We start from the raw sequence: 25,696 nt of genomic DNA, 5'->3' as shown, positions 1-25,696 counted from the left end.
TTTAGTATGTATCTTTATTAAAAGCTTGTTGTGTTTTTCCCTCCCAATGTGTAATCAGTGTTTGTCACCGGGTACAGAGCAAAGTGCATCTCCTTACAAAGAACCAGCCAGCTGGAAGTACCTCGTCTCTTCCAAAACGTTCATTTATTTTAACTTCATGTGTCAACAGACATCGTATTTTCATTGAGTTTGTTCTTGTCTTCTCTCCGCCAGGAAAGGCCCTGGTAAAAAGTAGAGCACCATAGGGGACAGGGGGCCGTTTGAGGGGACGCAGGTGGTTTTTTTGCTAACGTTGGGACCATGTCATAGGCTGCTTCTCAAATGACACCATGTGCCCCACTTTTGGCCAGACTCCAGCTTAGCAGTTGTAGCTTTGACTTGACCAAAAGAAGGGCACTACCTGAGAGCTGTTGTGGACAGACACCCCACACTCCCTCTGTTCATTCAGAGGCACCAGGTATCGTCTGTGTACCAAATGGCACCCTATTCCCTACATAGCGCCCTACTTTTGACCAGGGCCCCATAGGGTAGTGCACTATATAGGGAGCAGAGTGCCAGACACAGCCAGCGATGGTGTCATGACGGGACGTCCCCGTCACATGGTGCTGCTCATCCTGGTTGTTTGGCTGTTGGCTGTTGATAGCTCCCCCTGGTTGCCTTCTCTAGGAGGGGACTGAGGGAGGGAAGGGAGAGAGAGAGGAGGAGAAGAGGGAAGGGAGAAAGAGAGAGAAGTGAACAGATGTAGACTTAACAGTGAAATGTTTAGAGAGGAGAGAGAGAGGTGGATAAATTGTCTCGAGGGGCACACAACAGTTGATTTCAAAGGACTGACACAGCACTAAAAAATTACATCACCTGATAAATGAAAAGCTCTGACAACATGTTCCAAATCAAAACACCCGGTGAACTAGCCAAGGTTTTCCATAAATTGAGGGATATAGAGGAAGCAGCTTACTCCCCAGGGGGCCGGTTTCCCAGACATAGATTAAACCTAGTCCTGGAGTGAAGAATCTCCGTTGAATGCTTCTATTCAGGACTTAATGTGTGTCTGGGGCCGTGTGGTAACAGCTGTAGTCTAGACTGGGGGCCGTGTGGTAACAGCTGTAGTCTAGACTGGGGGCCGGGTGGTAACAGCTGTAGTCTAGACTGGGGGCCGGGTGGTAACAGCTGTAGTCTAGACTGGGGGCCGGGTGGTAACAGCTGTAGTCTAGACTGGGGGCCGGGTGGTAACAGCTGTAGTCTAGCCTGGGGTCCGTGTGGTAACAGCTGTAGTCTAGACTGGGGCCGTGTGGTAACAGCTGTAGTCTAGACTGGGGCCGGGTGGTAACAGCTGTAGTCTAGACTGGGGGCCGGGTGGTAACAGCTGTAGTCTAGACTGGGGCCGTGTGGTAACAGCTGTAGTCTAGACTGGGGGCCGGGTGGTAACAGCTGTAGTCTAGACTGGGGGCCGTGTGGTAACAGCTGTAGTCTAGACTGGGGGCCGGGTGGTAACAGCTGTAGTCTAGACTGGGGCCGTGTGGTAACAGCTGTAGTCTAGACTGGGGGCCGGGTGGTAACAGCTGTAGGGTGGTAACAGCTGTAGTCTAGACTGGGGCCGTGTGGTAACAGCTGTAGTCTAGACTGGGGCCGGGTGGTAACAGCTGTAGTCTAGACTGGGGGCCGGGTGGTAACAGCTGTAGGGTGGTAACAGCTGTAGTCTAGACTGGGGCCGTGTGGTAACAGCTGTAGGCTAGACTGGGGCCGGGTGGTAACAGCTGTAGTCTAGACTGGGGGCCGGGTGGTAACAGCTGTAGTCTAGACTGGGGCCGGGTGGTAACAGCTGTAGTCTAGACTGGGGCCGGGTGGTAACAGCTGTAGTCTAGACTGGGGGCCGGGTGGTAACAGCTGTAGTCTAGACTGGGGCCGTGTGGTAACAGCTGTAGTCTAGACTGGGGGCCGGGTGGTAACAGCTGTAGTCTAGACTGGGGGCCGTGTGGTAACAGCTGTAGTCTAGACTGGGGGCCGGGTGGTAACAGCTGTAGTCTAGACTGGGGCCGTGTGGTAACAGCTGTAGTCTAGACTGGGGGCCGGGTGGTAACAGCTGTAGGGTGGTAACAGCTGTAGTCTAGACTGGGGCCGTGTGGTAACAGCTGTAGTCTAGACTGGGGCCGGGTGGTAACAGCTGTAGTCTAGACTGGGGGCCGGGTGGTAACAGCTGTAGGGTGGTAACAGCTGTAGTCTAGACTGGGGCCGTGTGGTAACAGCTGTAGTCTAGACTGGGGCCGGGTGGTAACAGCTGTAGTCTAGACTGGGGGCCGGGTGGTAACAGCTGTAGTCTAGACTGGGGGCCGGGTGGTAACAGCTGTAGTCTAGACTGGGGGCCGGGTGGTAACAGCTGTAGTCTAGACTGGGGCCGCGTGGTAACAGCTGTAGTCTAGACTGGGGACCGGGTGGTAACAGCTGTAGTCTAGACTGGGGCCGGGTGGTAACAGCTGTAGTCTAGACTGGGGGCCGGGTGGTAACAGCTGTAGTCTAGACTGGGGCCGGGTGGTAACAGCTGTAGTCTAGACTGGGGCCGGGTGGTAACAGCTGTAGTCTAGACTGGGGCCGGGTGGTAACAGCTGTAGTCTAGACTGGGGCCGGGTGGTAACAGCTGTAGTCTAGACTGGGGCCGGGTGGTAACAGCTGTAGTCTAGACTGGGGCCGGGTGGTAACAGCTGTAGTCTAGACTGGGGCCGGGTGGTAACAGCTGTAGTCTAGACTGGGGCCGGGTGGTAACAGCTGTAGTCTAGACTGGGGCCGGGTGGTAACAGCTGTAGCGAACACCAAGCTGTAGTCACCTTGACGTGTATCTGGTTGCGCAGCACAGCAGCTCTGAGGATCGTGGCTTTGGATCGTCTCTGGAACTCCTTGCCCATGTGGACAGACTTCTCAAACGTATGGCCCCTCTGGTCCACGTCCCTCGCATACAGGATCTGACATCACACATACAGGAAACAGGAAGTTACTTACTCATACGGGAACTGGGGAGAGATTGGTGTATACCTGTAGTGACAGTTGATGTGTAGAGAGACTGGTCTACGGCTAGTGTGTGTGTGACCTTGCTGTGAGAGTCTATACGTGTGTGTGAGTCTCTACGTGTGTGTTACCTTGCTGTGTGAGTCTATACGTGTGTGTGTGTGTTTTACCTTGTTGTGTGAGTCTGTGTGTGTGTGTGTGTGTGCGTTACCTTGCTGTGTGAGTCTGTGTGTGTGTGTGTTACCTTGCTGTGTGAGTCTATACGTGCGTGTGTTACCTTGCTGTGTGAGTCTATACGTGTGTGTGTTACCTTGCTGTGTGAGTCTATACGTTCGTGTGTGTGTTACCTTGCTGTGTGAGTCTATACGTTCGTGTGTGTGTGTTACCTTGCTGTGAGAGTCTATACGTTCGTGTGTTACCTTGCTGTGTGAGTCTATACGTGTGTGTGTGTGTTACCTTGCTGTGTGAGTCTATACGTTAGTGTGTTACCTTGCTGTGAGAGTCTATACGTGTGTGTGTTACCTTGCTGTGAGAGTCTATACGTGTGTGTGTTACCTTGTTGTGTGAGTCTGTGTGTGTGTGTGTGCGTTACCTTGCTGTGTGAGTCTGTGTGTGTGTGTGTTACCTTGCTGTGTGAGTCTATACGTGCGTGTGTTACCTTGCTGTGTGAGTCTATACGTGCGTGTGTTACCTTGCTGTGTGAGTCTATACGTTCGTGTGTGTGTGTTACCTTGCTGTGAGAGTTATACGTGTGTGTGTGTTACCTTGCTGTGTGAGTCTATACGTTCGTGTGTGTTACCTTGCTGTGTGAGTCTATACGTGTGTGTGTTACCTTGCTGTGAGAGTCTATACGTGAGTGTGTTACCTTGCTGTGTGAGTCTATACGTGTGTGTGTGTTACCTTGCTGTGTGAGTCTATACGTTCGTGTGTGTGTTACCTTGCTGTGAGAGTTTATACGTGTGTGTGTGTTACCTTGCTGTGTGAGTCTATACGTGTGTGTGTTACCTTGCTGTGAGAGTCTATACGTGAGTGTGTGTTACCTTGCTGTGTGAGTCTATACGTGCGTGTGTGTTACCTTGCTGTGTGAGTCTATACGTGCGTGTGTGTTACCTTGCTGTGTGAGTCTATACGTGTGTGTGTTACCTTGCTGTGTGAGTCTATACGTGCGCGTGTGTTACCTTGCTGTGTGAGTCTATACGTGCGTGTGTGTTACCTTGCTGTGTGAGTCTATACGTGTGTGTGTTACCTTGCTGTGTGAGTCTATACGTTCGTGTGTGTGTTACCTTGCTGTGTGAGTCTATACGTTCGTGTGTGTGTGTTACCTTGCTGTGAGAGTTTATACGTGTGTGTGTGTGTGTTACCTTGCTGTGTGAGTCTATACGTGAGTGTGTTACCTTGCTGTGTGAGTCTATACGTGCGTGTGTGTTACCTTGCTGTGTGAGTCTATACGTTCGTGTGTGTGTGTTACCTTGCTGTGAGAGTCTATACGTTCGTGTGTGTTACCTTGCTGTGTGAGTCTATACGTGTGTGTGTGTTACCTTGCTGTGTGAGTCTATACGTGCGTGTGTTACCTTGCTGTGTGAGTCTATACGTGCGTGTGTTACCTTGCTGTGAGAGTCTATACGTTCGTGTGTTACCTTGCTGTGTGAGTCTATACGTGTGTGTGTGTGTTACCTTGCTGTGTGAGTCTATACGTGTTTGTGTGTTACCTTGCTGTGTGAGTCTATACGTGTGTGTGTGTGTTACCTTGCTGTGAGAGTCTATACGTGTGTGTGTTACCTTGCTGTGTGAGTCTATACGTGTGTGTGTGTTACCTTGCTGTGAGAGTCTATACGTGTGTGTGTGTTACCTTGCTGTGAGAGTCTATACGTGTGTGTGTGTTACCTTGCTGTGAGAGTTTATACGTGTGTGTGTGTGTGTTACCTTGCTGTGTGAGTCTATACGTTCGTGTGTGTGTGTTACCTTGCTGTGAGAGTTTATACGTGTGTGTGTGTTACCTTGCTGTGTGAGTCTATACGTTCGTGTGTGTTACCTTGCTGTGTGAGTCTATACGTGTGTGTGTTACCTTGCTGTGAGAGTCTATACGTGAGTGTGTTACCTTGCTGTGTGAGTCTATACGTGCGTGTGTGTTACCTTGCTGTGTGAGTCTATACGTGTGTGTGTGTTACCTTGCTGTGTGAGTCTATACGTTCGTGTGTGTGTGTTACCTTGCTGTGAGAGTTTATACGTGTGTGTGTGTTACCTTGCTGTGTGAGTCTATACGTGTGTGTGTTACCTTGCTGTGAGAGTCTATACGTGAGTGTGTTACCTTGCTGTGTGAGTCTATACGTGCGTGTGTGTTACCTTGCTGTGTGAGTCTATACGTGTGTGTGTGTTACCTTGCTGTGTGAGTCTATACGTTTGTGTGTGTGTGTTACCTTGCTGTGAGAGTTTATACGTGTGTGTTACCTTGCTGTGTGAGTCTATACGTTCGTGTGTGTTACCTTGCTGTGTGAGTCTATACGTGTGTGTGTTACCTTGCTGTGAGAGTCTATACGTGAGTGTGTTACCTTGCTGTGTGAGTCTATACGTGCGTGTGTGTTACCTTGCTGTGTGAGTCTATACGTGCGTGTGTGTTACCTTGCTGTGTGAGTCTATACGTTCGTGTGTGTGTTACCTTGCTGTGAGAGTCTATACGTTCGTGTGTGTTACCTTGCTGTGTGAGTCTATACGTGTGTGTGTGTGTTACCTTGCTGTGTGAGTCTATACGTGAGTGTGTTACCTTGCTGTGTGAGTCTATACGTGCGTGTGTGTTACCTTGCTGTGTGAGTCTATACGTGTGTGTGTTACCTTGCTGTGTGAGTCTATACGTTCGTGTGTGTGTGTTACCTTGCTGTGAGAGTTTATACGTGTGTGTGTGTACCTTGCTGTGTGAGTCTATACGTGTGTGTGTTACCTTGCTGTGAGAGTCTATACGTGAGTGTGTTACCTTGCTGTGTGAGTCTATACGTGCGTGTGTGTTACCTTGCTGTGTGAGTCTATACGTTCGTGTGTGTGTGTTACCTTGCTGTGAGTCTATACGTTCGTGTGTGTTACCTTGCTGTGTGAGTCTATACGTGTGCGTGTGTTACCTTGCTGTGTGAGTCTATACATGCGTGTGTTACCTTGCTGTGAGAGTCTATACGTTCGTGTGTTACCTTGCTGTGTGAGTCTATACGTGTGTGTGTGTGTTACCTTGCTGTGAGAGTCTATACGTTCGTGTGTGTTACCTTGCTGTGAGAGTTTATACGTGTGTGTGTGTGTGTTACCTTGCTGTGTGAGTCTATACGTTCGTGTGTTAACTTGCTGTGAGAGTTTATACGTGTGTGTGTGTTACCTTGCTGTGTGAGTCTATACGTTCGTGTGTGTTACCTTGCTGTGTGAGTCTATACGTGTGTGTGTTACCTTGCTGTGAGAGTCTATACGTGAGTGTGTTACCTTGCTGTGCGTGTGTGTTACCTTGCTGTGTGAGTCTATACGTTCGTGTGTGTTACCTTGCTGTGTGAGTCTATACGTTCGTGTGTGTGTGTTACCTTGCTGTGAGAGTTTATACGTGTGTGTGTGTTACCTTGCTGTGTGAGTCTATACGTGTGTGTGTTACCTTGCTGTGAGAGTCTATACGTGAGTGTGTTACCTTGCTGTGTGAGTCTATACGTGCGTGTGTGTTACCTTGCTGTGTGAGTCTATATGTGTGTGTGTGTTACCTTGCTGTGTGAGTCTATACGTTCGTGTGTGTGTGTTACCTTGCTGTGAGAGTTTATACGTGTGTGTGTTACCTTGCTGTGTGAGTCTATACGTTCGTGTGTGTTACCTTGCTGTGTGAGTCTATACGTGTGTGTGTTACCTTGCTGTGAGAGTCTATACGTGAGTGTGTTACCTTGCTGTGTGAGTCTATACGTGCGTGTGTGTTACCTTGCTGTGTGAGTCTATACGTGCGTGTGTGTTACCTTGCTGTGTGAGTCTATACGTTCGTGTGTGTGTTACCTTGCTGTGAGAGTCTATACGTTCGTGTGTGTTACCTTGCTGTGTGAGTCTATACGTGTGTGTGTGTTACCTTGCTGTGTGAGTCTATACGTGAGTGTGTTACCTTGCTGTGTGAGTCTATACGTGCGTGTGTGTTACCTTGCTGTGTGAGTCTATACGTGTGTGTGTGTGTTACCTTGCTGTGAGAGTCTATACGTTCGTGTGTTACCTTGCTGTGTGAGTCTATACGTGTGTGTGTGTGTTACCTTGCTGTGTGAGTCTATACGTGTGTGTGTTACCTTGCTGTGTGAGTCTATACGTTCGTGTGTGTGTTACCTTGCTGTGTGAGTCTATACGTGTGTGTGTGACCTTGCTGTGAGAGTCTATACGTGTGTGTGTGTTACCTTGCTGTGTGAGTCTATACGTGTGTGTGTTACCTTGCTGTGTGAGTCTATACGTGTGTGTGTGACCTTGCTGTGTGAGTCTATACGTGCGTGTGTGTGTGTTACCTTGCTGTGTGAGTCTATACGTGTGTGTGTGTTACCTTGCTGTGAGAGTCTATACGTGTGTGTGTTACCTTGCTGTGAGAGTCTATTCGTGTGTGTGTGTTACCTTGCTGTGAGAGTCTATACGTGTGTGTGTTACCTTGCTGTGTGAGTCTATACGTGCGTTGATCAGTCCCTCCAGTATGAGCTGGGTCAGTTCATCCTCCAGAGATAACACTGTGGTGTTGAAGGACTGGGACATCTTAGTCATGTCTGCAGACACATACGGGCTGAAGTACTGACACACACACACACACACACACACACACACACACACACACACACACACACACACACACACACACACACACCGGGTTAACAACTTGGGCTGAAGTACTGACACACACACACCGGGTTAACAACTTGGGCTGAAGTACTGACACACACACACACCGGGTTAACAACTTGGGCTGAAGTACTGACACACACACACACACTGGGTTAACAACTTGGGCTGAAGTACTGACACACACACACACACACACCGGGTTAACAACTTGGGCTGAAGTACCGACTCAGGTTAACAACTTGGGCTGAAGTACCGACTCAGGTTAACAACTTGGGCTGAAGTACCGACTCAGGTTAACAACTTGGGCTGAAGTACTGACTCAGGTTAACAACTTGGGCTGAAGTACTGACTCAGGTTAACAACTTGGGCTGAAGTACCGACTCAGGTTAACAACTTGGGCTGAAGTACCGACTCAGGTTAACAACTTGGGCTGAAGTACCGACTCAGGTTAACAACTTGGGCTGAAGTACCGACTCAGGTTAACAACTTGGGCTGAAGTACCGACTCAGGTTAACAACTTGGGCTGAAGTACCGACTCAGGTTAACAACTTGGGCTGAAGTACCGACTCAGGACACAGGTTAACAACTTGGGCTGAAGTACCGACTCAGGACACAGGTTAACAACTTGGGCTGAAGTACCGACTCAGGTTAACAACTTGGGCTGAAGTACCGACTCAGGACACGGGTGATGTAGGGATATGAAGGAAAGGAAGCCAGGTGTAAAACACTGTTGTGTTGTCATGGTGCCATGACGGTCTCACCTGTATAAGGGCTCTGTTTCTGATCTGTGTGTACAGTGTTCTAACGTGGGGGGCCAGGTACAGGTCCAATAGAAGGTTATCCTGCAGGAGAGAGAGGAAGAGCATTGGTGTTAGGTGCACATTCAAATCACAGTTGTTTTTGAGCCATGGAGCGGCAAGAAGCCTAGTGGTTAGAGGGGCGGCAGGTAGCCTAGTGGTTAGAGCAGGTAGCCTAGTGGTTAGAGCAGGTAGCCTAGCGGTTAGAGGGGCGGCAGGTAGCCTAGTGGTTAGAGCAGGTAGCCTAGTGGTTAGAGGGGCGGCAGGTAGCCTAGTGGTTAGAGCAGGTAGCCTAGTGGTTAGAGGGGCGGCAGGTAGCCTAGTGGTTAGAGCAGGTAGCCTAGTGGTTAGAGCAGGTAGCCTAGTGGTTAGAGGGGCGGCAGGTAGCCTAGTGGTTAGAGCAGGTAGCCTAGCGGTTAGAGGGGCGGCAGGTAGCCTAGTGGTTAGAGCAGGTAGCCTAGCGGTTAGAGGGGCGGCAGGTAGCCTAGTGGTTAGAGCAGGTAACCTAGCGGTTAGAGGGGCGGCAGGTAACCTAGTGGTTAGAGCAGGTAACCTAGTGGTTAGAACAGGTAACCTAGCGGTTAGAGCAGGTAACCTAGCGGTTAGAGGGGCGGCAGGTAGCCTAGTGGTTAGAGCAGGTAGCCTAGCGGTTAGAGGGGCGGCAGGTAGCCTAGTGGTTAGAGCAGGTAGCCTAGTGGTTAGGGCAGGTAGCCTAGTGGTTAGAGGGGCGGCAGGTAGCCTAGCGGTTAGAGGGGCGGCAGGTAGCCTAGCGGTTAGAGGGGCGGCAGGTAGCCTAGTGGTTAGAGGGGCGGCAGGTAGCCTAGTGGTTAGAGGGGCGGCAGGCAGCCTAGTGGTTAGAGGGCGGCAGGTAGCCTAGCGGTTAGAGGGGCGGCAGGTAGCCTAGCGGTTAGAGCAGGTAACCTAGCGGTTAGAGGGGCGGCAGGTAGCCTAGCGGTTAGAGGGGCGGCAGGTAGCCTAGCGGTTAGAGGGGCGGCAGGTAGCCCTAGCGGTTAGAGGGGCGGCAGGTAGCCTAGCGGTTAGAGGGGCGGCAGGTAGCCTAGCGGTTAGAGGGGCGGCAGGTAGCCTAGCGGTTAGAGGGGCGGCAGGTAGCCTAGCGGTTAGAGGGGCGGCAGGTAGCCTAGCGGTTAGAGGGGCGGCAGGTAGCCTAGCGGTTAGAGGGGCGGCAGGTAGCCTAGCGGTTAGAGGGGCGGCAGGTAGCCTAGCGGTTAGAGGGGCGGCAGGTAGCCTAGCGGTTAGAGCAGGTAGCCTAGCGGTTAGAGGGGCGGCAGGTAGCCTAGTGGTTAGAGCAGGTAGCCTAGCGGTTAGAGGGGCGGCAGGTAGCCTAGTGGTTAGAGCAGGTAGCCTAGTGGTTAGGGCAGGTAGCCTAGCGGTTAGAGGGGCGGCAGGTAGCCTAGCGGTTAGAGGGGCGGCAGGTAGCCTAGCGGTTAGAGGGGCGGCAGGTAGCCTAGCGGTTAGAGGGGCGGCAGGTAGCCTAGCGGTTAGAGGGGCGGCAGGTAGCCTAGTGGTTAGAGCAGGTAACCTAGCGGTTAGAGGGGCGGCAGGTAGCCTAGCGGTTAGAGGGGCGGCAGGTAGCCTAGCGGTTAGAGGGGCGGCAGGTAGCCTAGCGGTTAGAGGGCGGCAGGTAGCCTAGCGGTTAGAGGGGCGGCAGGTAGCCTAGCGGTTAGAGGGGCGGCAGGTAGCCTAGCGGTTAGAGGGGCGGCAGGTAGCCTAGCGGTTAGAGGGGCGGCAGGTAGCCTAGCGGTTAGAGGGGCGGCAGGTAGCCTAGCGGTTAGAGGGGCGGCAGGTAGCCTAGCGGTTAGAGGGGCGGCAGGTAGCCTAGTGGTTAGAGCGTTGGGCCAGTAACCAAAAGGTTGCTGGATCGAATCCCCGAGCTGACAAGGTAAAAATCTGTTGTTCTGGCACTGAAAAAGGCAGTTAATTAACCCACTGTTCCTAGACCAGTTAACCCACTGTTCCTAGACCGCCAATGTAAATAAGAATTTGTTATTAACTGACTTGCCTAGTTAAACAATAAAGATTACATTTCAAAAAACAACCGAGACTAATTCAATCAACATTACTGAGTGGCAATATAAAATAGTTTTCCCATTTATATTTTGCAGTTAGCCTGTAACAGCCAGCTCTGTTTTCTCATTATCATCCTCGTCAGCCTGTAACTGTCCACATTAAACTGTTTACTTCATTATCATCTAGTCAGCCTGTAACTGTCCACATTAAACTGTTTACTTCATTATCATCTAGTCAGCCTGTAACTGTCCACATTAAACTGTTTACTTCATTATCATCTAGTCGTCCTGTAACTGTCCACATTAAACTGTTTACTTCATTATCATCTAGTCGTCCTGTAACTGTCCACATTAAACTGGTTACTTCATTATCATCTAGTCAGCCTGTGACTGTCCACATTAAACTGGTTACTTCATTATCATCTAGTCAGCCTGTGACTGTCCACATTAAACTGTTTACTTCATTATCATCTAATCAGCCTGTAACTGTCCACATTAAACTGTTTTCCTTCATTATCATCTAGTCAGCCTGTAACTGTCCACATTAAACTGGTTACTTCATTATCATCTAGTCATCCTGTAACTGTCCACATTAAACTGTTTACTTCATTGTCAGCCTGTAACTGTCCATATTACTGTTTACTTCATTATCATCATCTAGTCAGCCTGTAACTGTCCACATTAAACTGTTTACTTCATTATCATCTAGTCGGCCTGTAACTGTCCACATTAAACTGTTTACTTCAGTATCATCTAGTCAGCCTGTAACTGTCCTCTTCATTATCATCATCATCTAGTCAGCCTGTAACTGTCCTCTTCATTATCATCATCTAGTCAGCCTGTGACTGTCCATATTAAACTGTTTACTTCATTATCATCTAGTCAGCCTGTAACTGTCCACTTCATTATCATCATCTAGTCAGCCTGACTGTCCATATTAAACTGTTTACTTCATTATCATCTAGTCAGCCTGTAACTGTCCACTTCATTATCATCATCTAGTCAGCCTGACTGTCCATATTAAACTGTTTACTTCATTATCATCTAGTCAGCCTGTAACTGTCCACTTCATTATCATCATCTAGTCAGCCTGTGACTGTCCATATTAAACTGTTTACTTCATTATCATCTAGTCAGCCTGTAACTGTCCTCTTCATTATCATCATCATCTAGTCAGCCTGTAACTGTCCACTTCATTATCATCATCTAGTCAGCCTGTGACTGTCCATATTAAACGGTTTACTTCATTATCATCTAGTCAGCCTGTAACTGTCCACTTCATTATCATCTAGTCAGCCTGTAACTGTCCATATTAAAATGTTTTCTTCATTATCATCTAGTCAGCCTGTAACTGTCCACATTAAACTGTTTTCTTCATTATCATCTAGTCAGCCTGTAACTGTCCATATTAAACTGTTTTCTTCATTATCATCTAGTCAGCCTGTGACTGTCCATATTAAACTTTACTTCATTATCATCTAGTCAGCCTGTACCTGTCCATATTAAACTGTTTTCTTCATTATCATCTAGTCAGCCTGTAACTGTCCACATTAAACTGTTTTCTTCATTATCATCTAGTCAGCCTGTAACTGTCCATATTAAACTGTTTTCTTCATTATCATCTAGTCAGCCTGTAACTGTCCATATTAAACTGTTTTCTTCATTATCATCTAGTCAGCCTGTAACTGTCCATATTAAACTTTACTTCATTATCATCTAGTCAGCCTGTAACTGTCCATATTAAACTGTTTTCTTCATCATCCTCTAGTCAGCCTGTAACTGTCCATATTAAACTGTTTTCTTCATTATCATCTAGTCAGCCTGTAACTGTCCATATTAAACTGTTTTCTTCATTATCATCTAGTCAGCCTGTAACTGTCCATATTAAACTTTACTTCATTATCATCTAGTCAGCCTGTAACTGTCCACATTAAACTGTTTTCTTCATTATCATCTAGTCAGCCTGTAACTGTCCATATTAAACTGTTTTCTTCATTATCATCTAGTCAGCCTGTAACTGTCCACATTAAACTGTCCTCTTCATTATCATCTAGTCAGCCTGTAACGGTCCACATCAAACTGTTTACTTCATTATCATCTAGTCAGCCTGTAACTGTCCACTTCATTATCATCTAGTCAGCCTGTAACTGTCCATATTAAACTGTTTACTTCATTATCATCTAGTCAGCCTGTAACTGTCCATATTAAACTGTTTACTTCATTATCATCTAGTCAGCCTGTAACTGTCCATATTAAACTGTTTACTTCATTATCATCTAGTCAGCCTGTAACTGTCCATATTAAACTGTTTACTTCATTATCATCTAGTCAGCCTGTAACTGTCCACATTAAACTGTTTACTTCATTATCATCCAGTCAGCCTGTAACTGTCCATATTAAACTGTTTACTTCATTATCATCTAGTCAGCCTGTAACGGTCCACATCAAACTGTTTACTTCATTATCATCTAGTCAGCCTGTAACTGTCCATATTAAACTGTTTACTTCATTATCATCTAGTCAGCCTGTAACTGTCCATATTAAACTGTTTACTTCATTATCATCTAGTCAGCCTGTAACTGTCCATATTAAACTGTTTACTTCATTATCCTCTAGTCAGCCTGTAACTGTCCACATTAAACTGTTTACTTCATTATCATCTAGTCAGCCTGTAACTGTCCATATTACTGTTTACTTCATTATCATCTAGTCAGCCTGTAACTGTCCACATTAAACTGTTTTCTTCATTATCATCTAGTCAGCCTGTAACTGTCCACATTAAACTGTTTCTTCCTTACCTTCATCTCATCCAGTAGTTTCAGACAGGATGCGTACTTTGATTCGTAAAACTTGAAGATTATGTCACGCACCTGGGGCTCCAACTCTAAAAACAACTTAAAGGAGCTGGAGAGAGAAGAGAAGAGGCAGGGAGAAAGAGAGAAGAGAGAGAGAGAAAGCGAGGGAAAAGAGGGGCTGACATTTCAATATGTACTGAAATCTGTCATCACCCAACAAGCTGTTCCTCTCCATTACAGTTCTCATCAAGGCCTTCCACTTGATGGACAGAACAATGAAGCTCTTCAATTAACAAGAGTTAGCATTTACCTGAAGTGTACTTCTTAGGAGGGGACGACTAAGTGTGGAGCCTACCTGCTTGAGATGATGTTCTTCTGTAGTTCCTGTCTGTCGAAGGTGGCCAGGGCACACATCCCTCCATACACCGCTACATTACTGGGGGACAGGAGCTGGGGAGGGGGTCCTCAACAGGTTACAACTCCTCAATCCTAGAACACTCCATGTACACAGCAGCATCATGGCTCAGACCACATATGGTGGAGTTGGGGGCAGGGTCTGGTGAGTTGGGGGCGGGGTCAAGTAGTTGGGGGCGGGTCAGGTGAGTTGGGGGCGGGGTCTGGTGAGTTGAGGGTGGGGTCAAGTGAGTCGGGGTCAGAGATAAGGGGATATATTGATATCTGACCTCTGGGAAGTCGCAGTGGTCAAATGAAGCCTGGAGGAAGCACTTAGCGGCCGGTTTGTACTTTCTAGAGGCCAGCTCTGCCAAACCTGGAGGGGGTGGGGTCAAGAGAAACATTTGAAAGTGCAACTCAAAATTTAAAAATAGGTTTTATTACCTATTATGACCTAAGACTTCAGTGATCCTAACAGTACAGTATAATGTCTTAGCTGTAGACCTCAGTGGTCCTCCTAACAGTATAATGTCTTAGCTGTAGACTTCAGTGGTCCTCCTAACAATATAATGTCTTAGCTGCAGACCTCAGTGGTCCTCCTAACAGTATAATGTCTTAGCTGTAGACTTCAGTGGTCCTCCTAACAGTATAATGTCTTAGCTGTAGACTTCAGTGGTCCTCCTAACAGTACAGTATAATGTGTTAGCTGCAGACTTCAGTGGTCCTCCTAACAGTACAGTATAATGTCTTAGCTGTAGACTTCAGTGGTCCTCCTAACAGTATAATGTCTTAGCTGTAGACTTCAGTGGTCCTCCTAACAGTACAGTATAATGTCTTAGCTGCAGACTTCAGTGGTCCTCCTAACAGTATAATGTCTTAGCTGCAGACTTCAGTGGTCCTCCTAACAGTATAATGTCTTAGCTGCAGACTTCAGTGGTCCTCCTAACAGTATAATGTCTTAGCTGTAGACTTCAGTGGTCCTCCTAACAGTACAGTATAATGTCTTAGCTGCAGACCTCAGTGGTCCTCCTAACAGTATAATGTCTTAGCTGTAGACCTCAGTGGTCCTCCTAACAGTATAATGTCTTAGCTGTAGACTTCAGTGGTCCTCCTAACAGTATAATGTCTTAGCTGTAGACTTCAGTGGTCCTCCTAACAGTACAGTATAATGTCTTAGCTGTAGACCTCAGTGGTCCTCCTAACAGTATAATGTCTTAGCTGTAGACCTCAGTGGTCCTCCTAACAGTATAATGTCTTAGCTGCAGACTTCAGTGGTCCTCCTAACAGTATAATGTCTTAGCTGTAGACCTCAGTGGTCCTAACAGTACAGTATAATGTCTTAGCTGTAGACTTCAGTGGTCCTCCTAACAGTATAATGTCTTAGCTGTAGACCTCAGTGGTCCTCCTAACAGTATAATGTCTTAGCTGTAGACTTCAGTGGTCCTCCTAACAGTATAATGTCTTAGCTGTAGACTTCAGTGGTCCTCCTAACAGTATAATGTCTTAGCTGTAGACTTCAGTGGTCCTCCTAACAGTATAATGTCTTAGCTGTAGACCTCAGTGGTCCTCCTAACAGTATAATGTCTTAGCTGCAGACCTCAGTGGTCCTCCTAACAGTATAATGTCTTAGCTGTAGACTTCAGTGGTCCTAACAGTATAATGTCTTACCCGCAGCACATTTTAGTTTGGTGAGGACAGATTGGTTCTGACTGTCTCTCTCTCCTCGTTGCTAGAAGAACAAGCAAGCGGGAGGTAAGTCAGTGATTTTCTCTCAGTGTGAAGGCTATATTAGAGTCTACTATACACACACACACAACAATTTAAAAAGGAGAACATCTATTGAACAAATTCTCATACTGCTTGATTTTACAAGTTTCTCTCACTAGGAAGGTACGATGGAAAGGTCATATTTCATGTCATTCAGTACTAACCTCAGCAATCTCTGGAGTGGATTCTGCCTTGCTGACGTAGCTAAGTACATGGGACCAGTTCTGGAGGTAAACGCTAACCTAGCGAGAGAGAAATACACAGAGAGAGACAAACATGAGAGAGAAAAGGTTTGAGAAACGTTCCAAGGATGTTAGGTCAAGACAAGCCACGTTTATAGACTTGAGCAAGTGAAGACACAACTTGATGATAAAAGTTGACATGAACCTTCATAAACATTCATTTCGGAGGCACCGTGTTGATGATGTCATAGTACCTTGATGACATTCAGACATGTTGATGATGTCATAGTACCTTGATGACATTCAGACATGTTGATGATGTCATAGTACCTTGATGACGTTCAGACACATGTTGATGATGTCATAGTACCTTGATGACGTTCAGACACATGTTGATGACATGCTTGGCACTAGTGCAGTAGTCTCGGGCTCGGCTGTAACACTTCAGGGCGTTGCTGAGATCTCCACAGTCTAAATAGTGGTCCCCAAGGTCATCATGACCCCGCCTGAACAGACAGAGAGGGAAGGGAGAGGGAGGATGAGAGAGAGGGGAAGGGAGGATGCGAGAGAGGGGGAGGGAGGATGAGAGAGGCAGGAGAGAGAGAGAGAGAGGAGGAGAGAGAGGGGGAGGGGAGAGAGAGGGAGGAGGAGAGAGAGAGAGGGAGGAGGAGAGAGAGGCAGGAGGAGAGAGAGAGAGAGGAGGAGAGAGAGAGGGGAGGAGAGAGAGAGGGGGAGGAGAGAGAGAGGGAGGAGGAGAGAGAGAGGGGGAGGGAGGATGAGAGAGGCAGGAGAGAGAGAGAGAGGAGGAGAGAGAGGGAGGAGAGAGAGGGAGGAGGAGAGAGAGAGGGAGGAGGGAGAGAGGGCAGGAGGAGAGAGAGAGAGAGAGGAGAGAGAGAGGGGAGGAGAGAGAGGGGGAGGAGAGAGAGAGAGGGAGGAGGAGAGAGAGAGAGGGAGGAGGAGGAGAGGCAGGAGGAGAGAGAGAGAGGGGAGGAGAGAGAGGGGAGGGAGAGAGAGAGAGGGAGGGAGGAGAGAGAGAGGGAGGAGGAGGAGGAGAGGAGGAGAGAGAGCGAGGAGGAGAGAGAGAGAGAGGGAGGAGAGAGAGAGAGAGGGAGGAGGAGAGAGAGAGAGAGGAGGAGAGAGAGGGAGGAAAGAGAGAGGGTGGAAAGAGAGAGGGAGGAAAGAGAGAGGGAGGAGGAGAGAGAGAGGGATGAGGAGAGAGAGAGAGAGAGAGAGAGAGAGAGAGAGAGAGAGAGAGAGAGAGAGAGAGAGGGGGAGGAGGAGAGAGAGAGAGGGGGGAGGGAGGAGAGAGAGAGAGAGAGAGAGAGAGAGAGAGGAGAGAGAGGGAGGAGGAGAGAGAGGAGAGAGGGAATGGAAGGTGTGAAGAGGATGCATGTGCAAGTAGAGATACTGGGGTGCAAAGGAGCAAGATAAATAAATAAATACAGTATGGGGATGAGGTAAGTGGGCTGTTTACAGATGGGCTATGTACAGGTGCAGTGATCTGTGAGCTGCTCTGACAGCTGGTGCTTAAAGCCAGTGAGGGAGATGTGAGTCTCCAGCTTCAGAGATGTTTGCAGTTGGTTCCAGTCACGGGCAGCAGAGAACCGGAAGGAAAGACGACGCTCCCTCTCATGGAGCTGAAATCGAGGTTCTAGCCATGCATGATGTCCGAGTTCCATCTCCACTGCTTGTGACACATGTAACAGTCGAGTTCCATCTCCACTGCTTGGTGCTTGCCTACGGAGCTGTGAGGGGAACGGCACCGCAGTACCTCCAGGCTCTGATCAGGCCCTACACCCAAGCAAGGGCACTGCGTTCATCCACCTCTGGCCTGCTCGCCTCCCTACCATTGAGGAAGTACAGTTCCCGCTCAGCTCAGTCAAAACTGTTCGCTGCTCTGGCCCCCCAATGGTGGAACAAACTCCCTCACGACGCCAGGACAGCGGAGTCAATCACCACCTTCCGGAGACACCTGAAACCCCACCTCTTCAAGGAATACCTAGGATAGGATAAGTAATCCTTCTCACCACCCCCCCTTAATGATTTAGATGCACTATTGTAAAGTGGCTGTTCCACTGGATGTCAGAAGGTGAATTCACCAATTTGTAAGTCGCTCTGGATAAGAGCGTCTGCTAAATGACTTAAATGTAAATGTAAATGTAACACACATGTAACAGTCGAGTTCCATCTCCACTGCTTGTGACACACATGTAACAGTCGAGTTCCATCTCCACTGCTTGTGACACACATGTAACAGTCGAGTTCCATCTCCACTGCTTGTGACACACATGTAACACAGTCGAGTTCCATCTCCACTGCTTGTGACACACATGTAACAGTCGAGTTCCATCTCCACTGCTTGTGACACACATGTAACAGTCGAGTTCCATCTCCACAGCTTGTGACACATGTAACAGTCGAGTTCCATCTCCACTGCTTGTGACACACATGTAACAGTCGAGTTCCATCTCCACTGCTTGTGACACACATGTAACAGTCGAGTTCCATCTCCACAGCTTGTGACACATGTAACAGTCGAGTTCCATCTCCACAGCTTGTGACACACATGTAACAGTCGAGTTCCATCTCCACTGCTTGTGACACATGTAACAGTCGAGTTCCATCTCCACTGCTTGTGACACACATGTAACAGTCGAGTTCCATCTCCACTGCTTGTGACACATGTAACAGTCGAGTTCCATCTCCACTGCTTGTGACACACATGTAACAGTCGAGTTCCATCTCCACTGCTTGTGACACACTTGTAACACAGTGAAAACAATGTCTACTTGAGCCCCCCCCGCCCCCCCGTAGCTAGTTACCTGATGCTCTCTTTGATGGAGTTTCCTTGTAGTTCTTGAGGTCAGTGTCCAGCTTCTCCAGTTTGAGAAGGGCCTTTTTCCTGGTGCTCTCTGCCCAGGCTGTGTCCAGGAGAGGGGCCTCCGCCGGCCCATCAGGCACCGCGTCAGGGACACCCTGCGCCTGTCTGGGAATAGACAAGAGATGTTAGGGTCGTATGCACACATGCGGGATCTCTCACACACACACACACAAACTTTTGTACCTTATATAGGCTCCACTTCACTCTCACACACACTCTTTCTCCTCACCGCTTGGCGTCGGTGAGTCTGCGGTGGATCTCCTCGTACACGTCTACGTTGAAGGTCCTCTGGACGAAGGACAGGGCCATCTTCAGGGCCTCGGCACGGAGCTGGGGACAATGTTGTGCTATGAACTGCAGTCTCTCAATACGCGTCAGACCGCTGTAGCTGGACGCAAACTGCTCCAGGTCCTAGAGAGGGAGACCAGGAGAGATGAAAGACAGGGAGACCAGGAGAGATGAAAGACAGGGAGACCAGGAGAGATGAAAGACAGGGAGACCAGGAGAGATGAAAGACAGGGAGACCAGGAGAGATGAAAGAGAGAGAGACCAGGAGAGATGAAAGAGAGAGAGACCAGGAGAGATGAAAGAGAGAGAGACCAGGAGAGATGAAAGACAGGGAGACCAGGACAGATGAAAGACAGGGAGACCAGGAGAGATGAAAGACAGGGAGACCAGGAGAGATGAAAGAGAGAGAGACCAGGAGAGATGAAAGACAGGGAGACCAGGAGAGATGAAAGACAGGGAGACCAGGAGAGATGAAAGACAGGGAGACCAGGAGAGATGAAAGAGAGAGAGACCAGGAGAGATGAAAGACAGGGAGACCAGGAGAGATGAAAGAGAGACAGACCAGGAGAGATGAAAGACAGGGAGACCAGGAGAGATGAAAGACAGGGAGACCAGGAGAGATGAAAGAGAGAGAGACCAGGAGAGATGAAAGACAGGGAGACCAGGAGAGATGAAAGACAGGGAGACCAGGAGAGATGAAAGACAGGGAGACCAGGAGAGATGAAAGACAGGGAGACCAGGAGAGATGAAAGAGAGAGAGACCAGGAGAGATGAAAGAGAGAGAGACCAGGAGAGATGAAAGACAGGGAGACCAGGACAGATGAAAGACAGGGAGACCAGGAGAGATGAAAGACAGGGAGACCAGGAGAGATGAAAGACAGGGAGACCAGGAGAGATGAAAGACAGGGAGACCAGGAGAGATGAAAGACAGGGAGACCAGGAGAGATGAAAGAGAGAGACCAGGACAGATGAAAGACAGGGAGACCAGGAGAGATGAAAGACAGGGAGACCAGGAGAGATGAAAGACAGGGAGAGAGAGGGAGATTGAGAGAGAGACAGCGAGAGGCAGTGAGACAGGGAGATTGAGAGAGAGACAGCGAGAGGCAGTGAGACAGGGAGATTGAGAGAGAGACAGCGAGAGGCAGTGAGACAGGGAGATTGAGAGAGAGACAGCGAGAGGCAGTGAGACAGGCAGATTGAGAGAGAGACAGCGAGAGGCAGTGAGACAGGGAGATTGAGAGAGAGACAGCGAGAGGCAGTGAGACAGGGAGATGCTAGTGCTAGCTTAGTGCTATAGTAACGTACCAGTGCTAGGGCTAGCTTAGTGCTATAGTAACGTACCAGTGCTAGGGCTAGCTTAGTGCTATAGTAACGTACCAGTGCTAGGGCTAGCTTAGTGCTATAGTAACGTCCCAGTGCTAGGGCTAGCTTAGTGCTATAGTAACGTACCAGTGCTAGGGCTAGCTTAGTGCTATAGTAACGTCCCAGTGCTAGGGCTAGCTTAGTGCTATAGTAACGTACCAGTGCTAGGGCTAGCTTAGTGCTATAGTAACGTACCAGTGCTAGGGCTAGCTTAGTGCTATAGTAACGTCCCAGTGCTAGGGCTAGCTTAGTGCTATAGTAACGTACCAGTGCTAGGGCTAGCTTAGTGCTATAGTAACGTCCCAGTGCTAGGGCTAGCTTAGTGCTATAGTAACGTACCAGTGCTAGGGCTAGCTTAGTGCTATAGTAACGTCCCAGCGCTAGGGCTAGCTTAGTGCTATAGTAATGTACCAGTGCTAGGGCTAGCTTAGTGCTATAGTAATGTACCAGTGCTAGGGCTAGCTTAATGCTATAGTAACGTACCAGTGCTAGCTTAGTGCTATAGCAACGTACCAGTGCTACGGCTAGCTTAGTGCTATAGTAATGTACCAGTGCTAGGGCTAGCTTAGTGCTATAGTAATGTACCAGTGCTAGGGCTAGCTTAGTGCTATAGCAACGTACCAGTGCTAGGGCTAGCTTAGTGCTATAGTAATGTACCAGTGCTAGGGCTAGCTTAGTGCTATAGTAACGTACCAGTGCTAGCTTAGTGCTATAGTAATGTACCAGTGCTAGGGCTAGCTTAGTGCTATAGTAATGTACCAGTGCTAGGGCTAGCTTAGTGCTATAGTAATGTACCAGTGCTAGGGCTAGCTTAGTGCTATAGTAATGAACCAGTGCTAGGGCTAGCTTAGTGCTATAGTAATGTACCAGTGCTAGGACTAGCTTAGTGCTATATTAACATACCAGTGTGGGGTTTTCCACCACATAGTTGGTGTCTGGAGCATTCTGCTGGTCTTCCTGGGGGTCAGCATCGATCTGCATCGGCTCAACAGCCCCCTGGAGGAGAGAGAAGATGAGATGGAGAAAGAGCGAGCGGGGGAGATGGAGAGAGAGAGAGCGGGGGAGATGGAGAGAGAGAGAGCGAGGGAGATGGAGAGAGAGAGAGAGCGAGGGAGATGGAGAGAGAGAGAGAGAGAGAGAGAGAGCGAGAGCGATGGAGAGAGAGAGCGAGAGCGATGGAGAGAGAGAGAGCGATGGAGAGAGAGAGAGCGATGGAGAGAGAGAGAGCGATGGAGATGGAGAGAGAGAGAGAGAGAGCGGGGGAGATGGAGAGAGAGAGAGCGAGGGGAGATGGAGAGAGAGAGAGCGAGGGAGATGGAGAGAGAGCGAGGGAGATGGAGAGAGAGAGAGAGCGAGGGAGATGGAGAGAGAGAGCGAGGGAGAGAGAGAGCGAGGGAGATGGAGAGCGCGGGAGATGGAGAGAGAGAGCGGGGGAGATGGAGAGAGAGAGCGAGGGAGATGGAGAGAGAGAGAGAGAGCGAGGGAGATGGAGAGAGAGAGAGCGAGGGGAGATGGAGAGAGAGAGAGCGGGGGAGATGGAGAGAGAGAGAGCGGGGGAGATGGAGAGAGAGAGAGCGGGGGAGATGGAGGGAGAGAGCGGGGGAGATGGAGGGAGAGAGCGGGGGAGATGGAGAGAGAGAGAGCGGGGGAGATGGAGAGAGAGAGAGCGGGGGGAGATGGAGAGAGAGAGAGCGAGGGAGATGGAGAGAGGGAGAGCGAGGGAGATGGAGAGAGAGAGAGAGCGGGGTAGATGGAGAGAGAGCGAGGGAGATGGAGAGAGAGAGCGGGGGAGATGGAGAGAGAGAGCGGGGGAGATGGAGAGAGAGAGAGAGCGGGGTAGATGGAGAGAGAGCGAGGGAGATGAGGAGAGAGCGGGGAGATGGAGAGCGAGGGAGCGAGGGAGATGGAGAGCGAGGGAGCGAGGGAGATGGAGAGCGAGGGAGATGGAGAGAGAGCGAGCGAGGGAGATGGAGAGCGAGCGAGCGAGGGAGATGGAGAGCGAGGGAGCGAGGGAGATGGAGAGAGAGAGAGCGAGGAGATGGAGAGAGAGAGAGCGAGGGAGATGGAGAGAGAGAGAGCGAGGGAGATGGAGAGAGAGAGCGAGGGAGATGGAGAGAGAGAGAGCGAGGGAGATGGAGAGAGAGAGCGAGGGAGATGGAGAGAGAGAGAGCGAGGGAGATGGAGAGAGAGAGAGCGAGGGAGATGGAGAGAGAGAGAGCGAGGAGATGGAGAGAGAGAGAGCGAGGGGGAGAGAGAGAGAGCGAGGGAGATGGAGAGAGAGAGAGAGCGAGGGAGATGGAGAGAGAGCGAGGAGAGAGAGCGAGGGAGATGGAGAGCGCGGGAGATGGAGAGAGAGAGCGGGGGAGATGGAGAGAGAGAGCGAGGGAGATGGAGAGAGAGAGAGAGCGAGGGAGATGGAGAGAGAGAGAGCGGGGGAGATGGAGAGAGAGGGAGCGGGGGAGATGGAGAGAGAGAGAGCGGGGGAGATGGAGAGAGAGTGAGCGGGGAGATGGAGAGAGAGAGCGAGGGAGATGGAGAGAGAGAGCGAGGGAGATGGAGAGAGAGAGAGAGAGCGGGGGAGATGGAGAGAGAGAGAGAGCGGGGGAGATGGAGAGAGAGAGAGAGCGGGGGAGATGGAGAGAGAGCGGGGGGGAGATGGAGAGAGAGAGAGAGCGGGGGGAGATGGAGAGAGAGAGAGAGCGGGGGAGATGGAGAGAGAGAGAGAGCGGGGGAGATGGAGAGAGAGGGAGCGGGGGAGATGGAGAGAGAGGGAGCATGGGAGATGGAGAGAGAGAGCGGGGGAGATGGAGAGAGAGAGCGGGGGAGATGGAGAGAGAGAGAGCGGGGGAGATGGAGAGAGAGAGAGCGGGGGAGATGGAGGGAGAGAGCGGGGGAGATGGAGAGAGAGAGAGCGGGGGAGATGGAGAGAGAGAGAGCGAGGGAGATGGAGAGAGAGAGGGATGGAAGGGAGGGGGAGAGAGAAGGGGAGATGGAGAGGGAGCGGGGGAGAGAGAGAGAGAGACTTTTAGAGATTAACCCCCTAAGGTCAATGTCCGGGCACCTACTGAAATCGAATTAGCATTTAAAAAAAAAAGCCCCATAGAAATCCATCCATTACAGCCGTGTTTGTCAGTCCACGAGACGTCCCAATTGGTATCCGCACAAAATTGTCTGTAGAGTCCGAACAGCCTACAAACGATTGACCCTTCAATGGAAAGATGAGACCCTCACAAACATGACGGTGTTCTCCGTTTTGATCTCTGACCACGACAAGCTACTTGGGACTCATCTGGAGTCGGTACAGCCGATCTGCCAACTGCCTGTAGCGTCTGAACAGTTTGGCCGAGACACTAATATGTGTTAAGGTGAGACTCTCACAAACATGGCGGTGGTTTTGTTCTAGGATGCCCACAGGCATCACAAGACTTATCTGAAGGTCCCCTGGTACGAAGTTAAACACATTTATGGAAGTATATATGGAGACTGGATTAATAACAAAAATATGGGGTTAAACACATGTAAAAAAAAAAAAAAAAAAAAAAACTTTTTTATTTAAACTAGGCAAGTCGGTTAAGAACAAATTCTTATGTTCAATGATGGCCGCCGAACAGTGGATTAACTGCCCTGTTCAGGGGTAGAACAACAGATTTTAACCTTGTCAGCTCGGGATTCGATCTTGAAACCTTCCGGTTACTAGTCCAACCCTGATCTTTCTTATAGGTCAGACACTTCAGAACAAACTGCCTTTTGCTCTAACCACTAGGCTACCTGCCGCCCTCTAACCACTAGGCTGCCTGCCGCCCCTCTAACCACTAGGCTGCCTGCCGCCCTCTAGACCACTAGGCTGCCTGCCGCCCCTCTAGACCACTAGGCTGCCTGCCGCCCCTCTAGACCACTAGGCTGCCTGCCGCCCCTCTAGACCACTAGGCTGCCTGCCGCCCCTCTAGACCACTAGGCTGCCTGCCGCCCCTCTAGACCACTAGGCTGCCTGCCGCCCCTCTAGACCACTAGGCTGCCTGCCGCCCCTCTAGACCACTAGGCTGCCTGCCGCCCTCTAGACCACTAGGCTGCCTGCCGCCCCTCTAGACCACTAGGCTGCCTGCCGCCCCTCTAACCACTAGGCTACCTGCCGCCCCTCTAACCACTAGGCTACCTGCCGCCCCTCTAACCACTAGACTACCTGCTCTAACCACTAGGCTACCTGCAGCCCCTCTAACCACTAGGCTACCTGCCGCCCCTCTAACCACTAGGCTACCTGCCGCCCCTCTAACCACTAGACTACCTGCTCTAACCACTAGGCTACCTGCCGCCCTCTAACCACTAGGCTACCTGCCGCCCCTCTAACCACTAGGCTACCTGCCGCCCCTCTAACCACTAGGCTACCTGCCGCCCCTCTAACCACTAGGCTACCTGCCGCCCCTCTAACCACTAGGCTACCTGCCGCCCCTCTAACCACTAGGCTACCTGCCGCCCCTCTAACCACTAGGCTACCTGCCGCCCTCTAACCACTAGGCTCCCTGCCGCCCCTCTAACCACTAGGCTCCCTGCCGCCCTCTAACCACTAGGCTGCCTGGGTCTTAAAATTCAATATGAAATAGCAAAATGATCCTTGGTAACTCCATATATCAGCTTCGCTCTGTCTGCTCTGGTGGTCCTACCTCTGGGAGCAGGGAGCATGCTGAGAGGCTGGAGCTGAGGACATAGTCCCCTGCTGTGAACGGTGACAGCTGATTGGGTCTGCTGCTGCTATGGGAGGTACAGGGAAGCTCTGAGGCCGAGGTCTGGGCCAAGCTCGCCCTACTCTTGTCCCTGTCTCTGGCCATGTCCCTGTCTCTTTCGCTGTCCTGAGCCTGAGCTTGTTCTGCCCCTGCAGAAACCTCTAGCTCTGACACTGAGCTGTCCTGGAGGAGGGAGTGGAGGCGGAGAGGGGAGATGCAGGGAAGGAAGAGGGGGGGGCAGAGGAGTGATTTCTGTCCTTGATGACTTAAAGCACTTCGCATGATAACTCATGTCAGTTCGCTAGCCAGACCTCTGACCACATTATCTGGATGTTATTTGGGGCTGTGTATTAAACTACATGACCAAAAGTATGTGGACACCTGCCCGTCAAACATCTTATTTCATAATCACGAAGCTGGTCCCCCTTTTGTTGCTATAACAGTCTCCACTCTTCTGGGAAGGCTTTCCACTAGATGTTGGAACATTACTGAGGGGACTTTCTTTCATTCAGCCACAAGAGCATTAGTGAGGTTGGGCACTGATTTTTGGCGATTAGGCCTGGCTCGCAGTCGGCGTTCCAATTCATCCCAAAGTAATTCGATGGGCTTGAGGTCAGGGCTCTGTGTGGGCTAGTCAAGTTCTTCCACACCGATCGACAAACCATTTCTGTATG

The 25,696-nt window shown here is 49.9% G+C and overlaps 1 pseudogene; it reads right to left on the bottom strand.

Annotated features, from left to right (window-relative positions):
- LOC135536097 (COP9 signalosome complex subunit 1-like) lies at positions 1-25,142 on the bottom strand (annotated as a pseudogene).
- Between the last annotated feature and the right edge of the window lie 554 nt (positions 25,143-25,696).

The sequence above is a fragment of the Oncorhynchus masou genome, unplaced genomic scaffold, assembly GCF_036934945.1.
Source record: "Oncorhynchus masou masou isolate Uvic2021 unplaced genomic scaffold, UVic_Omas_1.1 unplaced_scaffold_554, whole genome shotgun sequence".
Classification (NCBI taxonomy): domain Eukaryota; kingdom Metazoa; phylum Chordata; class Actinopteri; order Salmoniformes; family Salmonidae; genus Oncorhynchus; species Oncorhynchus masou.
The sequence above is the reverse complement of the archived record's forward strand: the minus strand, read 5'-3'. Positions and strand labels throughout refer to the sequence as shown.